At 39.1% G+C, this 20410-nt stretch overlaps 1 pseudogene; it reads left to right on the forward strand.

Annotated features, from left to right (window-relative positions):
* Positions 1-1789: 1789 nt before the first annotated feature.
* On the forward strand, positions 1790-15150 carry LOC106675675 (uncharacterized; annotated as a pseudogene).
* The last annotated feature ends 5260 nt before the right edge of the window (positions 15151-20410 follow it).

Raw genomic sequence — 20410 nt, forward strand, 5'->3', positions numbered from 1 at the left:
CATCATCTGTATAAAAGACACCTGTCCACAGCCTCAAACAGTCAGACTCCAAACTCCGCCATGGCCAAGACCAAAGAGCTTTCGAAGGACACCAGGAAAAGTATTGTAGACCTGCACCAGACTGGGAAGAGGGAATCTACAATAGGCAAGCAGCTTGGTGTGAAAAAATCAACTGTGGGAGCAATCATCAGAAAATGGAAGACATACAAGACCACTGATAATCTCCCTCGATCTGGGGCTCCTCGCAAGATCTCATCCCGTGGGGTCAAAATGATCATGAGAACGGTGAGCAAAGATCCCAGAACCACACGGGGGGACCTGGTGAATGACCTGCAGAGAGCTGGGACCAAAGTAACAAAGGTCACCATCAGTAACACACTACAACGGCAGGGAATCAAATCCCGCAGTGCCAGACGTGTTCCGCTGCTGAAGCCAGTGCATGTCCAGGCCCGTCTGAAGTTTGCCAGAGAGCACATGGATGATACAGCAGAGGATTGGGAGAATGTCATGTGGTCAGATGAAACCAAAGTAGAACTTTTTGGTATAAACTCAACTCGTCGTGTTTGGAGGAAGAAGAATACTGAGTTGCATCCCAAGAACACCATACCTACTGTGAAGCATGGGGGTGGAAACATCATGCTATGGGGCTGTTTTTCTGCCAAGGGGACAGGACGACTGATCCGTGTTAAGGACAGAATGAATGGGGCCATGTATCGTAAGATTTTGAGCCAAAACCTCCTTCCATCAGTGAGAACTTTGAAGATGAAAGGAGGCTGGGTCTTCCAACATGACAATGATCCAAAACACACCGCCCGGGCAACAAAGGAGTGGCTCCGTAAGAAGCATTTGAAAGTACTGGAGTGGCCTAGCCAGTCTCCAGACCTCAACCCCATAGAAAATCTGTGGCGGGAGTTGAAAGTCCGTGTTGCTCGGCGACAGCCCCAAAACATCACTGCTCTCGAGAAGATCTGCATGGAGGAATACCAAAATACCAGCTACTGTGTGCAAACCTGGTAAAGACCTATAGTAAACGTTTGACCTCTGTTATTGCCAACAAAGGTTATGTTACAAAGTATTGAGTTGTATTTTTGTTATTGACCAAATACTTATTTTCCACCCTGATTTACGAATAAATTCTTTACAAATCCTACCGTGTGGATTCATGGATTTTTTTTTCACATTCTGTCTCTCACAGTTGAAGTGTACCTCTGGTGCAAATTACTGACCTCTGTCATCATTTTAAGTGGGGGAACTTGCACAATCGGTGGCTGACTAAATACTTTTTTGCCCCACTGTACTTCTAGGAGAACTCCAGCTCTTTGCAAACATCTGCACAGACACCATGCTAATACAAGGCATGTCATCAGATATGGCAGCCTGACAGAATGGTACAATAGTACAATCAGGCTGCCAGCTAATAGCATCACGATAAATAGCATATTTGCAATGGCAGACCTGAACTATGTCTGTTTCTTTTGCAGTTAGGATGTAGTTTGTAGCTAAAAGCCAAAGGAGCTGCACAAGAAATTAATGCATAAAGGCAGACAGAAAATATGTCATGTAATGGGAAAATAAGATTGTGGACAAAGAAATAATGCAAATCTGTAGTTACGTTAATGAACAACATGTATGTGGAGTGACAGTCACCTTCAAGGGAGGCAGACACCTGGTATTTGACATGGATTTGTATGAAACTAAGCAAAGTTACAAGAACAACATTTATTATTTGAACATGATTTTTCATTCTTTAAACAACTCATAGTCATGATCACAGTAAGCATATATAACAATGGGTGAGTATATGAAAATGCAGATCGAACCTACTTTGAGACACATACCTATGCTTTAAGGTAAGTCCTTGGTAGAATATGTTTCCAGTTTTTCATGTATTTTATATTATATATATATTTAATGTAGTACTGGTAAAGAACAAGAAAATTAAAAACCGAGACAAAAATCAGTTTTGCACAAATTTTATTCTTGTTGGGAATTTTTTCCCTTAAATCTTCTCCAAAAATTGTGTAAGTGTTCAAAACATTTAATCAATATCTTTTAAACTAGTTTATAGGCAAATAGTTATGACAACAACTAGGAAATTCTGAATTATTACATGACATCCCATGATGTTTTCAGAATAGAGAAATACAGTAAGTGAGGTTGTCTGGTTGGGTCCGTGACAAAAAGTTCTGTTGTATGCACAGCACTGTTATGAAAAAGGGAGTCACCTGGTATTTGACAAGGGTGTATATGAAATTAAGCAAAGTTACAGGAATAACATTTATTATTTGAACATAAATTTTCATTCTTTAAACAACTGTCAGTCACATGATCACTGTGTAAACATATATAATAATGGCTCAGTTTGTGAAAATGCAGATTGAACCTACTATGAGACTCCTACCTACAACTAAAGGTAATTCCTTGGTAGAATAGGATGATATGAGTTTTTCCATGTATTTTGTAAAATATATCTATATAGATATATATAGATATATATTACCAGAAACAAAAAAAAAGAAAAAATAAGAAAAAAGAAAAAAAAACCAAAGGGAAAAAAAACAAAAAAAGTACTTAACTTAAACGTGACAGTAATATCATTAATAACCTTCAATTGTCAAACTAATATATTTTTGGAAATATTCTACCTTATCAAGGCTTAATTACTGTTATAATTTAAAAATTGACAATTGTATTTAAAAAATTACTCTAAAAGAAATTTCAAATTGCAAACCATTAAAAAAATATTGTACATCTGTCAAATCCTCTACTCCAGATTAAATATGATAAACTTTACCTGAAATAATGTTTTCTTTTCTCTATAGGATGTTGACTACGGCTGGAATATATGTCTTGTTGTCTATTCTAGGAAAGCTGAGTGGAAATTTGGGTGAGATTAAAAAATGTATCTAAGAAATATAATAAGTAAACGTGAATTCATTACAATTCTAGGACTTGGTTAATTTAACAAACGAAAAGATAGTAAAAGTAAATAACTGATTTGAAGAATTCATATTTAATTATATATTTTAATTAGATCAGTGAAAAAGTGTTTTCAAAAAGATTATAAGAAAAATTCAATTAAAGAAGCTGACTGTAGATATTTTGGTGAAATGACTTACACCACTGTTAATTACATTTGGTAATTCTGTGCATCTTTCTATCTTTTAAATATCAAGGTGAAAATGTTGCCAGACTTGGACAAGTGGCTCAGTCTTCAACGTATGGGAATGCCAAACCCGAAAATGCCATTGATGGGAATCGTGCCAGCAACTACAACCAGGGATCCTGTGCCTGTACAAACAACAACTTGAATCCCTGGTGGAGACTTGACCTTTTGAAGACATATAAAATCAACACTGTGACTATCACCAACAGACAAGACTGTTGCCCTGAGAGGATCAATGGAGCTGAGATCCGCATTGGAAATTCACTTAATGACAATGGCAATGCGAATCCCAGGTAAATGAGCTATTCATCTTATACGTGATTCAAATTTTGTCATAACAGTCATATATGTGGGAATCATTACCTGTTAATCTGTTTCCTTGTCATTTGTTTTCAGATGTGCTGTAATCTCATCTATCGCTGCTGGGGCATCACAAACCTTTGCATGCAATGGAATGGAAGGTCGCTACATAAACATCATTATTCCTGGGAGAACAGAATACCTGACACTTTGTGAGGTGGAAGTTGATGGTACACTTTCAGGTAAATCTTGTCCAATTCCTCTTGTGTGTTCTGGGTTAAATGAACACATAATGGGTTTTGGAGTTCTTCTTATCATATTAATGCTAATATTTGCAACTTTTCAGAGACTAATGTTGCCAGACTTGGACAAGTGAGTCAATCTTCAAAGTATGGGAATGCCAAACCCGAAAATGCCATTGATGGGAATCGTGCCAGCAACTTCAACCAGGGATCCTGTGCCTGTACAAACAACAACTTGAATCCATGGTGGAGACTTGACCTTTTGAAAACATATAAAATCAACACTGTGACTATCACCAACAGACAAGACTGCTGCCCTGAGAGGATCAATGGAGCTGAGATCCGCATTGGAAATTCACTTAATGACAATGGCAATGCGAATCCCAGGTAAATGAGCTATTCATCTTATACTTGATTCAACTTTTGTCATAACCGTCATATATGTGGCAATCATTAATTATAATTGTAATAGATTTCTACTTCTATCTCTGTTTTTTTTAGAGTTAAGTTCATCAGGCAATAAAGAGCAGCACCTTGATTATATGAAATTGACATTTATACAAACTTTTACTTTAGATTAATCTTATGTTACCTGTTAATCTGTTTCCTTGTCATTTGTTTTCAGATGTGCTGTAATCTCATCCATCGCTGCTGGGGCATCACAAACCTTTGCATGCAATGGAATGGAAGGTCGCTACATAAACATCGTTATTCCTGGGAGAACAGAATACCTGACACTTTGTGAGGTGGAAGTTGATGGTACACTTTCAGGTAAATCTTGTCCAATTCTTCTCGTGTGTTCCACGTTTAATGAACACATAATGGTTTTTGGAGTTCTTCTTATCATATTAATGCTAATTTTTGCAACTTTTCAGAGACTAATGTTGCCAGACTTGGACAAGTGAGTCAGTCTTCAACGTATGGGAATGCCAAACCCGAAAATGCCATTGATGGGAATCGTGCCAGCAACTACAACCAGGGATCCTGTGCCTGTACAAACAACAACTTGAATCCATGGTGGAGACTTGACCTTTTGAAGACATATAAAATCAACACTGTGACTATCACCAACAGACAAGACTGTTGCCCTGAGAGGATCAATGGAGCTGAGATCCGCATTGGAAATTCACTTAATGACAATGGCAATGCGAATCCCAGGTAAATGAGCTATTCATCTTATACGTGATTCAAATTTTGTCATAACAGTCATATATGTGGGAATCATTACCTGTTAATCTGTTTCCTTGTCATTTGTTTTCAGATGTGCTGTAATCTCATCCATCGCTGCTGGGGCATCACAAACCTTTGCATGCAATGGAATGGAAGGTCGCTACATAAACATCGTTATTCCTGGGAGAACAGAATACCTGACACTTTGTGAGGTGGAAGTTGATGGTACACTTTCAGGTAAATCTTGTCCAATTCTTCTCGTGTGTTCTGGGTTAAATGAACACATAATGGTTTTTGGAGTACTTCTTATCATATTAATGCTAATATTTGCAACTTTTCAGAGACTAATGTTGCCAGACTTGGACAAGTGGCTCAGTCTTCAACGTATGGGAATGCCAAACCCGAAAATGCCATTGATGGGAATCGTGCCAGCAACTACAACCAGGGATCCTGTGCCTGTACAAACAACAACTTGAATCCATGGTGGCGACTTGACCTTTTGAAAACATATAAAATCAACACTGTGACTATCACCAACAGACAAGACTGTTGCCCTGAGAGGATCAATGGAGCTGAGATCCGCATTGGAAATTCACTTAATGACAATGGCAATGCGAATCCCAGGTAAATGAGCTATTCATCTTATACTTGATTCAAATTTTGTCATAACCATCATATATGTGGCAATCATTAATTATAATTGTAATAGATTTCTACTTCTATCTCTGTTTTTTTTAGAGTTAAGTTCATCTGGCAATAAAGAGCAGCACCTTGATTATATGAAATTGACATTTATACAAACTTTTACTTTAGATTAATCTTATGTTACTTGTTAATCTTTTTTCTTGTCATTTGTTTTCAGATGTGCTGTAATCTCATCCATCGCTGCTGGGGCATCACAAACCTTTGCATGCAATGGAATGGAAGGTCGCTACATAAACATCGTTATTCCTGGGAGAACAGAATACCTGACACTTTGTGAGGTGGAAGTTGATGGTACACTTTCAGGTAAATCTTGTCCAATTCTTGTTGTGTGTTCCACGTTTAATGAACACATAATGGTTTTTGGAGTTCTTCTTATCATATTAATGCTAATTTTTGCAACTTTTCAGAGACTAATGTTGCCAGACTTGGACAAGTGAGTCAGTCTTCAACGTATGGGAATGCCAAACCCGAAAATGCCATTGATGGGAATCGTGCCAGCAACTACAACCAGGGATCCTGTGCCTGTACAAACAACAACTTGAATCCATGGTGGAGACTTGACCTTTTGAAGCCATATAAAATCAACACTGTGACTATCACCAACAGACAAGACTGTTGCCCTGAGAGGATCAATGGAGCTGAGATCCGCATTGGAAATTCACTTAATGACAATGGCAATGCGAATCCCAGGTAAATGAGCTATTCCTCTTATACGTGATTCAAATTTTGTCATAACAGTCATATATGTGGGAATCATTACCTGTTAATCTGTTTCCTTGTCATTTGTTTTCAGATGTGCTGTAATCTCATCTATCGCTGCTGGGGCATCACAAACCTTTGCATGCAATGGAATGGAAGGTCGCTACATAAACATCATTATTCCTGGGAGAACAGAATACCTGACACTTTGTGAGGTGGAAGTTGATGGTACACTTTCAGGTAAATCTTGTCCAATTCTTCTTGTGTGTTCTGGGTTAAATGAACACATAATGGGTTTTGGAGTTCTTCTTATCACATTAATGCTAATATTTGCAACTTTTCAGAGACTAATGTTGCCAGACTTGGACAAGTGAGTCAATCTTCAAAGTATGGGAATGCCAAACCCGAAAATGCCATTGATGGGAATCGTGCCAGCAACTTCAACCAGGGATCCTGTGCCTGTACAAACAACAACTTGAATCCATGGTGGAGACTTGACCTTTTGAAAACATATAAAATCAACACTGTGACTATCACCAACAGACAAGACTGCTGCCCTGAGAGGATCAATGGAGCTGAGATCCGCATTGGAAATTCACTTAATGACAATGGCAATGCGAATCCCAGGTAAATGAGCTATTCATCTTATACTTGATTCAACTTTTGTCATAACCGTCATATATGTGGCAATCATTAATTATAATTGTAATAGATTTCTACTTCTATCTCTGTTTTTTTTAGAGTTAAGTTCATCAGGCAATAAAGAGCAGCACCTTGATTATATGAAATTGACATTTATACAAACTTTTACTTTAGATTAATCTTATGTTACCTGTTAATCTGTTTCCTTGTCATTTGTTTTCAGATGTGCTGTAATCTCATCCATCGCTGCTGGGGCATCACAAACCTTTGCATGCAATGGAATGGAAGGTCGCTACATAAACATCGTTATTCCTGGGAGAACAGAATACCTGACACTTTGTGAGGTGGAAGTTGATGGTACACTTTCAGGTAAATCTTGTCCAATTCTTCTCGTGTGTTCCACGTTTAATGAACACATAATGGTTTTTGGAGTTCTTCTTATCATATTAATGCTAATATTTGCAACTTTTCAGAGACTAATGTTGCCAGACTTGGACAAGTGGCTCAGTCTTCAACGTATGGGAATGCCAAACCCGAAAATGCCATTGATGGGAATCGTGCCAGCAACTACAACCAGGGATCCTGTGCCTGTACAAACAACAACTTGAATCCATGGTGGAGACTTGACCTTTTGAAGACATATAAAATCAACACTGTGACTATCACCAACAGACAAGACTGTTGCCCTGAGAGGATCAATGGAGCTGAGATCCGCATTGGAAATTCACTTAATGACAATGGCAATGCGAATCCCAGGTAAATGAGCTATTCATCTTATACGTGATTCAAATTTTGTCATAACAGTCATATATGTGGGAATCATTACCTGTTAATCTGTTTCCTTGTCATTTGTTTTCAGATGTGCTGTAATCTCATCCATCGCTGCTGGGGCATCACAAACCTTTGCATGCAATGGAATGGAAGGTCGCTACATAAACATCGTTATTCCTGGGAGAACAGAATACCTGACACTTTGTGAGGTGGAAGTTGATGGTACACTTTCAGGTAAATCTTGTCCAATTCTTCTCGTGTGTTCTGGGTTAAATGAACACATAATGGTTTTTGGAGTACTTCTTATCATATTAATGCTAATATTTGCAACTTTTCAGAGACTAATGTTGCCAGACTTGGACAAGTGGCTCAGTCTTCAACGTATGGGAATGCCAAACCCGAAAATGCCATTGATGGGAATCGTGCCAGCAACTACAACCAGGGATCCTGTGCCTGTACAAACAACAACTTGAATCCATGGTGGAGACTTGACCTTTTGAAAACATATAAAATCAACACTGTGACTATCACCAACAGACAAGACTGTTGCCCTGAGAGGATCAATGGAGCTGAGATCCGCATTGGAAATTCACTTAATGACAATGGCAATGCGAATCCCAGGTAAATGAGCTATTCATCTTATACTTGATTCAAATTTTGTCATAACCATCATATATGTGGCAATCATTAATTATAATTGTAATAGATTTCTACTTCTATCTCTGTTTTTTTTAGAGTTAAGTTCATCAGGCAATAAAGAGCAGCACCTTGATTATATGAAATTGACATTTATACAAACTTTTACTTTAGATTAATCTTATGTTACTTGTTAATCTTTTTTCTTGTCATTTGTTTTCAGATGTGCTGTAATCTCATCCATCGCTGCTGGGGCATCACAAACCTTTGCATGCAATGGAATGGAAGGTCGCTACATAAACATCGTTATTCCTGGGAGAACAGAATACCTGACACTTTGTGAGGTGGAAGTTGATGGTACACTTTCAGGTAAATCTTGTCCAATTCTTCTCGTGTGTTCCACGTTTAATGAACACATAATGGTTTTTGGAGTTCTTCTTATCATATTAATGCTAATTTTTGCAACTTTTCAGAGACTAATGTTGCCAGACTTGGACAAGTGAGTCAGTCTTCAACGTATGGGAATGCCAAACCCGAAAATGCCATTGATGGGAATCGTGCCAGCAACTACAACCAGGGATCCTGTGCCTGTACAAACAACAACTTGAATCCATGGTGGAGACTTGACCTTTTGAAGACATATAAAATCAACACTGTGACTATCACCAACAGACAAGACTGTTGCCCTGAGAGGATCAATGGAGCTGAGATCCGCATTGGAAATTCACTTAATGACAATGGCAATGCGAATCCCAGGTAAATGAGCTATTCATCTTATACGTGATTCAAATTTTGTCATAACAGTCATATATGTGGGAATCATTACCTGTTAATCTGTTTCCTTGTCATTTGTTTTCAGATGTGCTGTAATCTCATCTATCGCTGCTGGGGCATCACAAACCTTTGCATGCAATGGAATGGAAGGTCGCTACATAAACATCATTATTCCTGGGAGAACAGAATACCTGACACTTTGTGAGGTGGAAGTTGATGGTACACTTTCAGGTAAATCTTGTCCAATTCTTCTTGTGTGTTCTGGGTTAAATGAACACATAATGGGTTTTGGAGTTCTTCTTATCATATTAATGCTAATATTTGCAACTTTTCAGAGACTAATGTTGCCAGACTTGGACAAGTGAGTCAATCTTCAAAGTATGGGAATGCCAAACCCGAAAATGCCATTGATGGGAATCGTGCCAGCAACTTCAACCAGGGATCCTGTGCCTGTACAAACAACAACTTGAATCCATGGTGGAGACTTGACCTTTTGAAAACATATAAAATCAACACTGTGACTATCACCAACAGACAAGACTGTTGCCCTGAGAGGATCAATGGAGCTGAGATCCGCATTGGAAATTCACTTAATGACAATGGCAATGCGAATCCCAGGTAAATGAGCTATTCATCTTATACTTGATTCAAATTTTGTCATAACCATCATATATGTGGCAATCATTAATTATAATTGTAATAGATTTCTACTTCTATCTCTGTTTTTTTTAGAGTTAAGTTCATCAGGCAATAAAGAGCAGCACCTTGATTATATGAAATTGACATTTATACAAACTTTTACTTTAGATTAATCTTATGTTACCTGTTAATCTGTTTTCTTGTCATTTGTTTTCAGATGTGCTGTAATCTCATCCATCGCTGCTGGGGCATCACAAACCTTTGCATGCAATGGAATGGAAGGTCGCTACATAAACATCGTTATTCCTGGGAGAACAGAATACCTGACACTTTGTGAGGTGGAAGTTGATGGTACACTTTCAGGTAAATCTTGTCCAATTCTTCTCGTGTGTTCCACGTTTAATGAACACATAATGGTTTTTGGAGTTCTTCTTATCATATTAATGCTAATATTTGCAACTTTTCAGAGACTAATGTTGCCAGACTTGGACAAGTGAGTCAGTCTTCAACGTATGGGAATGCCAAACCCGAAAATGCCATTGATGGGAATCGTGCCAGCAACTACAACCAGGGATCCTGTGCCTGTACAAACAACAACTTGAATCCATGGTGGAGACTTGACCTTTTGAAGACATATAAAATCAACACTGTGACTATCACCAACAGACAAGACTGCTGCCCTGAGAGGATCAATGGAGCTGAGATCCGCATTGGAAATTCACTTAATGACAATGGCAATGCGAATCCCAGGTAAATGAGCTATTCATCTTATACGTGATTCAAATTTTGTCATAACAGTCATATATGTGGGAATCATTACCTGTTAATCTGTTTCCTTGTCATTTGTTTTCAGATGTGCTGTAATCTCATCCATCGCTGCTGGGGCATCACAAACCTTTGCATGCAATGGAATGGAAGGTCGCTACATAAACATCGTTATTCCTGGGAGAACAGAATACCTGACACTTTGTGAGGTGGAAGTTGATGGTACACTTTCAGGTAAATCTTGTCCAATTCTTCTCGTGTGTTCTGGGTTAAATGAACACATAATGGTTTTTGGAGTACTTCTTATCATATTAATGCTAATATTTGCAACTTTTCAGAGACTAATGTTGCCAGACTTGGACAAGTGGCTCAGTCTTCAACGTATGGGAATGCCAAACCCGAAAATGCCATTGATGGGAATCGTGCCAGCAACTACAACCAGGGATCCTGTGCCTGTACAAACAACAACTTGAATCCATGGTGGAGACTTGACCTTTTGAAAACATATAAAATCAACACTGTGACTATCACCAACAGACAAGACTGTTGCCCTGAGAGGATCAATGGAGCTGAGATCCGCATTGGAAATTCACTTAATGACAATGGCAATGCGAATCCCAGGTAAATGAGCTATTCATCTTATACTTGATTCAAATTTTGTCATAACCATCATATATGTGGCAATCATTAATTATAATTGTAATAGATTTCTACTTCTATCTCTGTTTTTTTTAGAGTTAAGTTCATCAGGCAATAAAGAGCAGCACCTTGATTATATGAAATTGACATTTATACAAACTTTTACTTTAGATTAATCTTATGTTACTTGTTAATCTTTTTTCTTGTCATTTGTTTTCAGATGTGCTGTAATCTCATCCATCGCTGCTGGGGCATCACAAACCTTTGCATGCAATGGAATGGAAGGTCGCTACATAAACATCGTTATTCCTGGGAGAACAGAATACCTGACACTTTGTGAGGTGGAAGTTGATGGTACACTTTCAGGTAAATCTTGTCCAATTCTTCTCGTGTGTTCCACGTTTAATGAACACATAATGGTTTTTGGAGTTCTTCTTATCATATTAATGCTAATTTTTGCAACTTTTCAGAGACTAATGTTGCCAGACTTGGACAAGTGAGTCAGTCTTCAACGTATGGGAATGCCAAACCCGAAAATGCCATTGATGGGAATCGTGCCAGCAACTACAACCAGGGATCCTGTGCCTGTACAAACAACAACTTGAATCCATGGTGGAGACTTGACCTTTTGAAGACATATAAAATCAACACTGTGACTATCACCAACAGACAAGACTGTTGCCCTGAGAGGATCAATGGAGCTGAGATCCGCATTGGAAATTCACTTAATGACAATGGCAATGCGAATCCCAGGTAAATGAGCTATTCATCTTATACGTGATTCAAATTTTGTCATAACAGTCATATATGTGGGAATCATTACCTGTTAATCTGTTTCCTTGTCATTTGTTTTCAGATGTGCTGTAATCTCATCTATCGCTGCTGGGGCATCACAAACCTTTGCATGCAATGGAATGGAAGGTCGCTACATAAACATCATTATTCCTGGGAGAACAGAATACCTGACACTTTGTGAGGTGGAAGTTGATGGTACACTTTCAGGTAAATCTTGTCCAATTCTTCTTGTGTGTTCTGGGTTAAATGAACACATAATGGGTTTTGGAGTTCTTCTTATCATATTAATGCTAATATTTGCAACTTTTCAGAGACTAATGTTGCCAGACTTGGACAAGTGAGTCAATCTTCAAAGTATGGGAATGCCAAACCCGAAAATGCCATTGATGGGAATCGTGCCAGCAACTTCAACCAGGGATCCTGTGCCTGTACAAACAACAACTTGAATCCATGGTGGAGACTTGACCTTTTGAAAACATATAAAATCAACACTGTGACTATCACCAACAGACAAGACTGCTGCCCTGAGAGGATCAATGGAGCTGAGATCCGCATTGGAAATTCACTTAATGACAATGGCAATGCGAATCCCAGGTAAATGAGCTATTCATCTTATACTTGATTCAACTTTTGTCATAACCATCATATATGTGGCAATCATTAATTATAATTGTAATAGATTTCTACTTCTATCTCTGTTTTTTTTAGAGTTAAGTTCATCAGGCAATAAAGAGCAGCACCTTGATTATATGAAATTGACATTTATACAAACTTTTACTTTAGATTAATCTTATGTTACTTGTTAATCTTTTTTCTTGTCATTTGTTTTCAGATGTGCTGTAATCTCATCCATCGCTGCTGGGGCATCACAAACCTTTGCATGCAATGGAATGGAAGGTCGCTACATAAACATCGTTATTCCTGGGAGAACAGAATACCTGACACTTTGTGAGGTGGAAGTTGATGGTACACTTTCAGGTAAATCTTGTCCAATTCTTCTTGTGTGTTCCACGTTTAATGAACACATAATGGTTTTTGGAGTACTTCTTATCATATTAATGCTAATTTTTGCAACTTTTCAGAGACTAATGTTGCCAGACTTGGACAAGTGGCTCAGTCTTCAACGTATGGGAATGCCAAACCCGAAAATGCCATTGATGGGAATCGTGCCAGCAACTACAACCAGGGATCCTGTGCCTGTACAAACAACAACTTGAATCCATGGTGGAGACTTGACCTTTTGAAGACATATAAAATCAACACTGTGACTATCACCAACAGACAAGACTGTTGCCCTGAGAGGATCAATGGAGCTGAGATCCGCATTGGAAATTCACTTAATGACAATGGCAATGCGAATCCCAGGTAAATGAGCTATTCATCTTATACGTGATTCAAATTTTGTCATAACAGTCATATATGTGGGAATCATTACCTGTTAATCTGTTTCCTTGTCATTTGTTTTCAGATGTGCTGTAATCTCATCTATCGCTGCTGGGGCATCACAAACCTTTGCATGCAATGGAATGGAAGGTCGCTACATAAACATCATTATTCCTGGGAGAACAGAATACCTGACACTTTGTGAGGTGGAAGTTGATGGTACACTTTCAGGTAAATCTTGTCCAATTCTTCTTGTGTGTTCTGGGTTAAATGAACACATAATGGGTTTTGGAGTTCTTCTTATCACATTAATGCTAATATTTGCAACTTTTCAGAGACTAATGTTGCCAGACTTGGACAAGTGAGTCAATCTTCAAAGTATGGGAATGCCAAACCCGAAAATGCCATTGATGGGAATCGTGCCAGCAACTTCAACCAGGGATCCTGTGCCTGTACAAACAACAACTTGAATCCATGGTGGAGACTTGACCTTTTGAAAACATATAAAATCAACACTGTGACTATCACCAACAGACAAGACTGTTGCCCTGAGAGGATCAATGGAGCTGAGATCCGCATTGGAAATTCACTTAATGACAATGGCAATGCGAATCCCAGGTAAATAAGCTATTCATCTTATACGTGATTCAAATTTTGTCATAACAGTCATATATGTGGGAATCATTACCTGTTAATCTGTTTCCTTGTCATTTGTTTTCAGATGTGCTGTAATCTCATCTATCGCTGCTGGGGCATCACAAACCTTTGCATGCAATGGAATGGAAGGTCGCTACATAAACATCATTATTCCTGGGAGAACAGAATACCTGACACTTTGTGAGGTGGAAGTTGATGGTACACTTTCAGGTAAATCTTGTCCAATTCTTCTCGTGTGTTCTGGGTTAAATGAACACATAATGGTTTTTGGAGTACTTCTTATCATATTAATGCTAATATTTGCAACTTTTCAGAGACTAATGTTGCCAGACTTGGACAAGTGGCTCAGTCTTCAACGTATGGGAATGCCAAACCCGAAAATGCCATTGATGGGAATCGTGCCAGCAACTACAACCAGGGATCCTGTGCCTGTACAAACAACAACTTGAATCCATGGTGGAGACTTGACCTTTTGAAGACATATAAAATCAACACTGTGACTATCACCAACAGACAAGACTGTTGCCCTGAGAGGATCAATGGAGCTGAGATCCGCATTGGAAATTCACTTAATGACAATGGCAATGCGAATCCCAGGTAAATGAGCTATTCATCTTATACTTGATTCAAATTTTGTCATAACCGTCATATATGTGGCAATCATTAATTATGTTTATAAAAAGTTCTACTTCTACCTCCTTTTTTAGAGTTAAATCCACCATACAATTTTGAGCAGCATCTTAACTATCTGAAATTGACATTTATACAAACTTTTACTTTAGATTAATCTTATGTTACTTGTTATTCTTTTTTCTTGTCATTCGTTTTCAGATGTGCTGTAATCTCATCCATCGCTGCTGGGGCATCACAAACCTTTGCATGCAATGGAATGGAAGGTCGCTACATAAACATCGTTATTCCTGGGAGAACAGAATACCTGACACTTTGTGAGGTGGAAGTTGATGGTACACAACTCGATTCTTACAATGAATCTGAGTGTAGCTGGGTCTAAACAAAAGAATTTAGTCTTGTAGTATTCCTTAAGTTTTAAAGTAGGTGTGTGACAATAAGGGTCATTTAGTTAGATCAATCACTTTTTACTGAATGCTTCCATTCATATATGACTTCATAAATAAATTTTGCCTTTATCTGTTGTATCACATGTAATATTTTACAAAACATATTACACTTTCTGTTTCTTTTCCATGCACATGTTTAAACTCCAAATAAATATTGGTGCAGCACACGTTTGAAGAGTCATTCGTTTCCGTTCCAGAGACATAGTTGAAAGGTTAGAATCCTTTGCTCTACCCATCAGTCAATCAATCAATCCTTAGAGAACCACCATTCTGTCGTTCCCTAAAAGTGAACATTAACTTTGTTAAAAGTCCAAATACCCACAGGTACAAACATCTGACTGGCACTACCCCTCTAGGTATCCCACGCAGGATTCTCATTGCATCATTATATGCAACATGCAGCTTCTGGATGTTGCATTGCTTGTAAGATGACCACAAGGAAGCAGTATATAGTGCTGTGCAATACGTTTTAAGCCAGTGGTTCTCAACCAAGAGAGGCCAGCAGTGATCACTGACTGTTTTTTAGGTGCTTGTTCAGATTAAATAGAACAAAATACAAAGCATTAATGTACAAAGCGTGGATGTTTTAATCCAGTACATTTGTTATTATTATCATCATTTGTCACATCCTGTTTATGACAGTTGAAATATATAACATTCATATAAGAAATAAAATTGTCTCCTGTAAACTGTATGTGGAGTTAAATAGACCTATACTACTGTACTTTAATGTCAGTTATGAGGGTGGTACTTCAAGAGCCATATATTTTATGAGGTGGTACTCATTGAGAAAAGTTTGAGAACCACTGCTTTAAGCAAAGCCACTGAACAGAAGCTGAACTTACATGCAGTGGTATTTTCCTGGATATAGCGCTTACAACATTGTCTATATAAATATATATATATCTAATCGTCATCATTCATTTGATCAGTAATAAAGTGACCCACGTATTTCACCTTTTTACAAACCTCAAGAGTAGGGCTGGGTATCGTCACTGATCTCTAGAATGGATTCGATTCCGATTCACATGGATCGATTCGATCCATGATTCGATTCGTTTTGGTTTGATTTGAATCGAGGAAATTTTGCCTCAGACAGCCAGAAATATTATTTTATAATTCTGATTTTTATATCTATAAAAAGAGAGCTGACACTTGTGAGACTTTATCAAAGGTGTAAGCATCACAGCAGATGTCAAAGTAATTGAGGATAAAACAGAAAAACATGAAGGAGATTTTACTGGCCTGGCTTTTTAAATCAGATAACCTTAAAAATATTCTGCACTCAAACAAAACTGAAGAAAACCATAAATCAACATATAAACATTACCTGGTGCTGCTGAAGTGAAGCAGAGCAAAGTTACAGAGGTTTTATTAGAGACACAGCCAAGCATTTTGCAGTTTCGCATAATTTTAAAAAGTTTACATTTATTCAGTATTGAGACTTACTTGTCAGAAGTCAGTTAAATAAAAAAAGAAAAGAAAAAAAACCAGCGGCTGACAGCGCTGTAAACAATGGTAGACTGGTGGTTAATAAGCAAGCGAATAATGCAGAAAACAGATTTTTAGATGGAGTACACAGAGAGAGACAGAGAAAGAGCTGTACATGAAGTGTCATTTTATCGTGGTGGAAGCAACAGCAAACGTAAGAGGGAATTCATGACAATGTTTATGTGAACCGAAATGGATCTTCATTTGCTGCTGGTTCAGTCAATATTGTTTGGAGAGTGATGAAACCTGGAGCTTCCGAATCTAGTGCAAAAAAGACGTAAACACAAAGCGCAGACCCGGCAAAACATCAGAATCTGTGAGCTGTTGGCTTTTAGCCCCAACAGCGTGTCCGTGTGAGAAAGCCAACATCTCACTGATTGTGATGCGTCACCGGGTCCGCACTTTGTGTTTATGTCTTTGTGCAGAATCCGTGTTCCTGCTCTCATTTACTGTTTTAGCTGTTTGGTGGTTGTTGGAATTTTGTGAGGTTTGACCTGGATTCTGTAGATTCTGGAGTTTTGGGGAAAATAATTTTATATTTACAAATTGATTCAGGATTTTAATGAATCGATATCGAGTTATTCATGCTCAAATCGATTTTGGTTGGTGAATTGGTAAATTGTCCAGATATCTGGCAGACTAGTTCAGAACTCAAATTCAGACTCGTCCTCTACAAACAAGAAGTCCTGACATAAAGCCAGATGGTCTGTCCTTCAAGCTCAGGTCCTTTACCAGAGGCCCAGGCGCTTGAGGGTCCTGCGAAGTTTCTTAGCTGTTCGTAGGACTGCGCTCCTGATGTTTGTGGGATCTGCTGGAGCCACTCAGCTAGTTGGGGAGTCACTGCACCTAGTGCTCCAATTACCACTTGGACCACTGTTACCTTCACACTCCAGATCTTCTTGAGCTCTTCCCTGAGCAGTGGCGTGTCTAGAAAATTTTTGTTGGGGGGGGCAGGTAGGGGCACAGATTTGGAGAAGGGTGGCAGATGTAATTGGCAGATAATGTTTAAAAAACATTCTACCAACCGTTAACCATAATTTAATAACCCTATAAACCTAATAACCGAATGCGCTTTTAACTCTTATTAGAATGAGATTTTAACCACTACGGTGCAAAGTTTTTAGATACTATGTTGATAGAGTACAAGAGATACAATCAGTGCTTTGTCACTGTTTACTCAGCATTCAAGGACAGCAATATTTGCATAGTATTTTTACTGACATATAGTGCACATATGTTTTGGGCAAAAACATTTTTGAATATTAAAATACAAACATCTCTAACAAACAAATTGACAAATTAGCCAATGCCAATGTAAAACTTTATCTGCCTATTAAAAAAAGAAGATAATCTTCTCACAAACTGGTGTTTGATTTTGAAACAGGAAAAAAGTGGGGAAACAACTGAAAAGACTAACATTTGAATAAAACCTGAAAGCAAGTAAATACTTTCTATGCTGCCTTATGGTAAGCTTTGGTAATATTGATAAAGAACAACACTGGCTGATGATGAAATACAGTCAGCTGGCATGGTAACACTGCCAGTATTAACTGGGACAGAAAATCGGGCATTTTGACTAGAGACCGGCCCACCAGGTATTAAAGCCATAAAGCCTTTGAATGAAAACAAACGCTGTTGTGACAGTGATGTACACTGTCTTGTTGGTATATGTATGATTTCTATACATTTTAAGTCAGATAAAAACTTTGGTTGTAAGATTTAGATAATTATTTAATAAAAGCTAGATATTTTAAATGAGAATAAGAAAGTAAATGGTAAATGGCCTGCATTTGTATAGCGCTTTTCTAGTCCCCAAGGACCCCAAAGCGCTTCATACTACATTCAGTCATTCACACACACATTCACACACTGGTAATGGCAAACTACATTGTAGCCACAGCTGCCCTGGGGTGCACTGACAGAGGCGAGGCTGCCAGACACTGGCGCCACCGGGCCCTCTGACCACCACCAGTAGGCAAACATGGGGTTAGTATCTTGCCCAAGGATATTTGGCATGCAGGCAGGAGGCAGCCTGGGATCGAACCACCGACCTTCTGATTAGTGGCTGACCTGAACTACAGCCAGGTGGTAGAGCAGGTATTTCTTTGTGCCCCCCCCCTTTCCCTGTTAATGCCCTACCTGGCCCCCTGGGCGGATCTAGGAATGTTTTGCCCCCTGGCAAAACTTTCCTAGACCCGCCCCTACACAGTTACCAGCTGTCAGCTGCTTAGAAAAGGATGCTGGTGTTATTCGTCTCTCAGAAACAGTTCATAACTTCCATTCAACTCATTCATGTGACCTAAAAGGTAAACCTGTTTCTCCATCACCTGTTCAGCTCTGATGATTCAGTAAGGACATCTCCTGGTTTCATGTTTCCCTCTCACCACATATCCAAACCGATATCATGACCAGCAGTTTTACAGCTGTGGCTCCAGCAAACATCAGCTGATACTAGAAATTAATATTAAATAAATTCTAACAACAGCTGATCAAGCTTAAACGTGCTGCTATTGTTTAGCGCGACATCCGCTGGTTTCCTCTTTCTGGCGCAAAGTGGGCGATAAACAAACAAGAGAGAAAAGCCGATCAGCTGATCATTGATCAGTTTCATGATTGAAGTAGCAACAGGAGAGGCAGGGGGAGAGAATGAGAGAAGAAGATGCAGCTGTGCAGCGTAACGACAGAATAACTCCAGCTTTGTGCCTTTTTTTCATTATAGCGAAAGTACGGGACAAACTGTGTCTCTTCTCAGCTCAATACGAAACGCATAATATTTTCTCTGAATGAGGGACCATTCCACTTTTTTAAGGAGCCGTTGGCAACTCTACTAACTAAACTTATGAATAAAATAAAGTTCACTATCAGTAACATCATAGCACCCACCCAGCTGTATAGAAACTCCGTCATGCTAGCTAGTAGCAGTACGAGTTATTGTAACTGACTGTAAAAAGTCAGCACAACGAAAATAAACTCCACCTGAACTTGGTTTATATCTGACCCAGATAGACTGCAGGCCATAACTTCTTACCTGAAGTTCAGTTCACCTGACACTCGGACTGGCGGCTGCCTCGGGGCTCTCCTCCTGCCTCCCCTTCCCTCATCCACCTGCTGGCCTCTGTGGAAGTCCCGCCATAGCCACCACCAAACAACTGAGTTATTTTTACACATCGACCTGCATCTGGCCAATCCACCACCTCTCATTGTTCATGCCGTTACAAAAAAAAATAAAAAATAAGTCACTGGGCATATGCCCGGTATGCCCGATGGCCAGTCCAGCTATGTTAACCTGGGGTGGCCAGTCTGGTTGGGGGGGTGGCCTGTGCCCCCCCAGGCCACCCCGCTGGAAACGCCACTGTCTCTGAGCCCTTGGTATGTCTCCAGCTTCTCGTGTTCCTTCATCCTGATGTTGCTGTCATTCAGTATTGCTACATCTATCACTGTTGCCATCTTCCTCTGCTTGTCTTTCACTACTATATCTGGTTGGTTAGCCATCACCATTTTATCCGTCTGTATCTGGAAGTCAATTTTAACCACCCTAGGGGGCGTCTCCCATTTTGACCTTGGGATTTCCAGGCCATACTCAGCACAGATATTTCTGTATACTATGGCGTTCCATGTATGCCCTGCCTGCTAATATCTTGCACTCTGCTGTTATGTGTTGGATTGTCTCAGGGGCATCTTTACACAGCCTCTATGGATCTTGTGTTCAAAGCTTGTTTCTGTGCTGACATGATTAATGGCAGGACTACAGGTTGAATGACTGACTGAGCAGCAGCCTGAATGGCTGAGTGTAGTGATGGTTGTGGTGGAAGAGAAGCAGGTGGTAGTGTGGATGATGGAGCTAAGGGCGACTGAGT

The sequence above is a fragment of the Maylandia zebra genome, linkage group LG11, assembly GCF_041146795.1.
Source record: "Maylandia zebra isolate NMK-2024a linkage group LG11, Mzebra_GT3a, whole genome shotgun sequence".
In the NCBI taxonomy this organism is placed as follows: domain Eukaryota; kingdom Metazoa; phylum Chordata; class Actinopteri; order Cichliformes; family Cichlidae; genus Maylandia; species Maylandia zebra.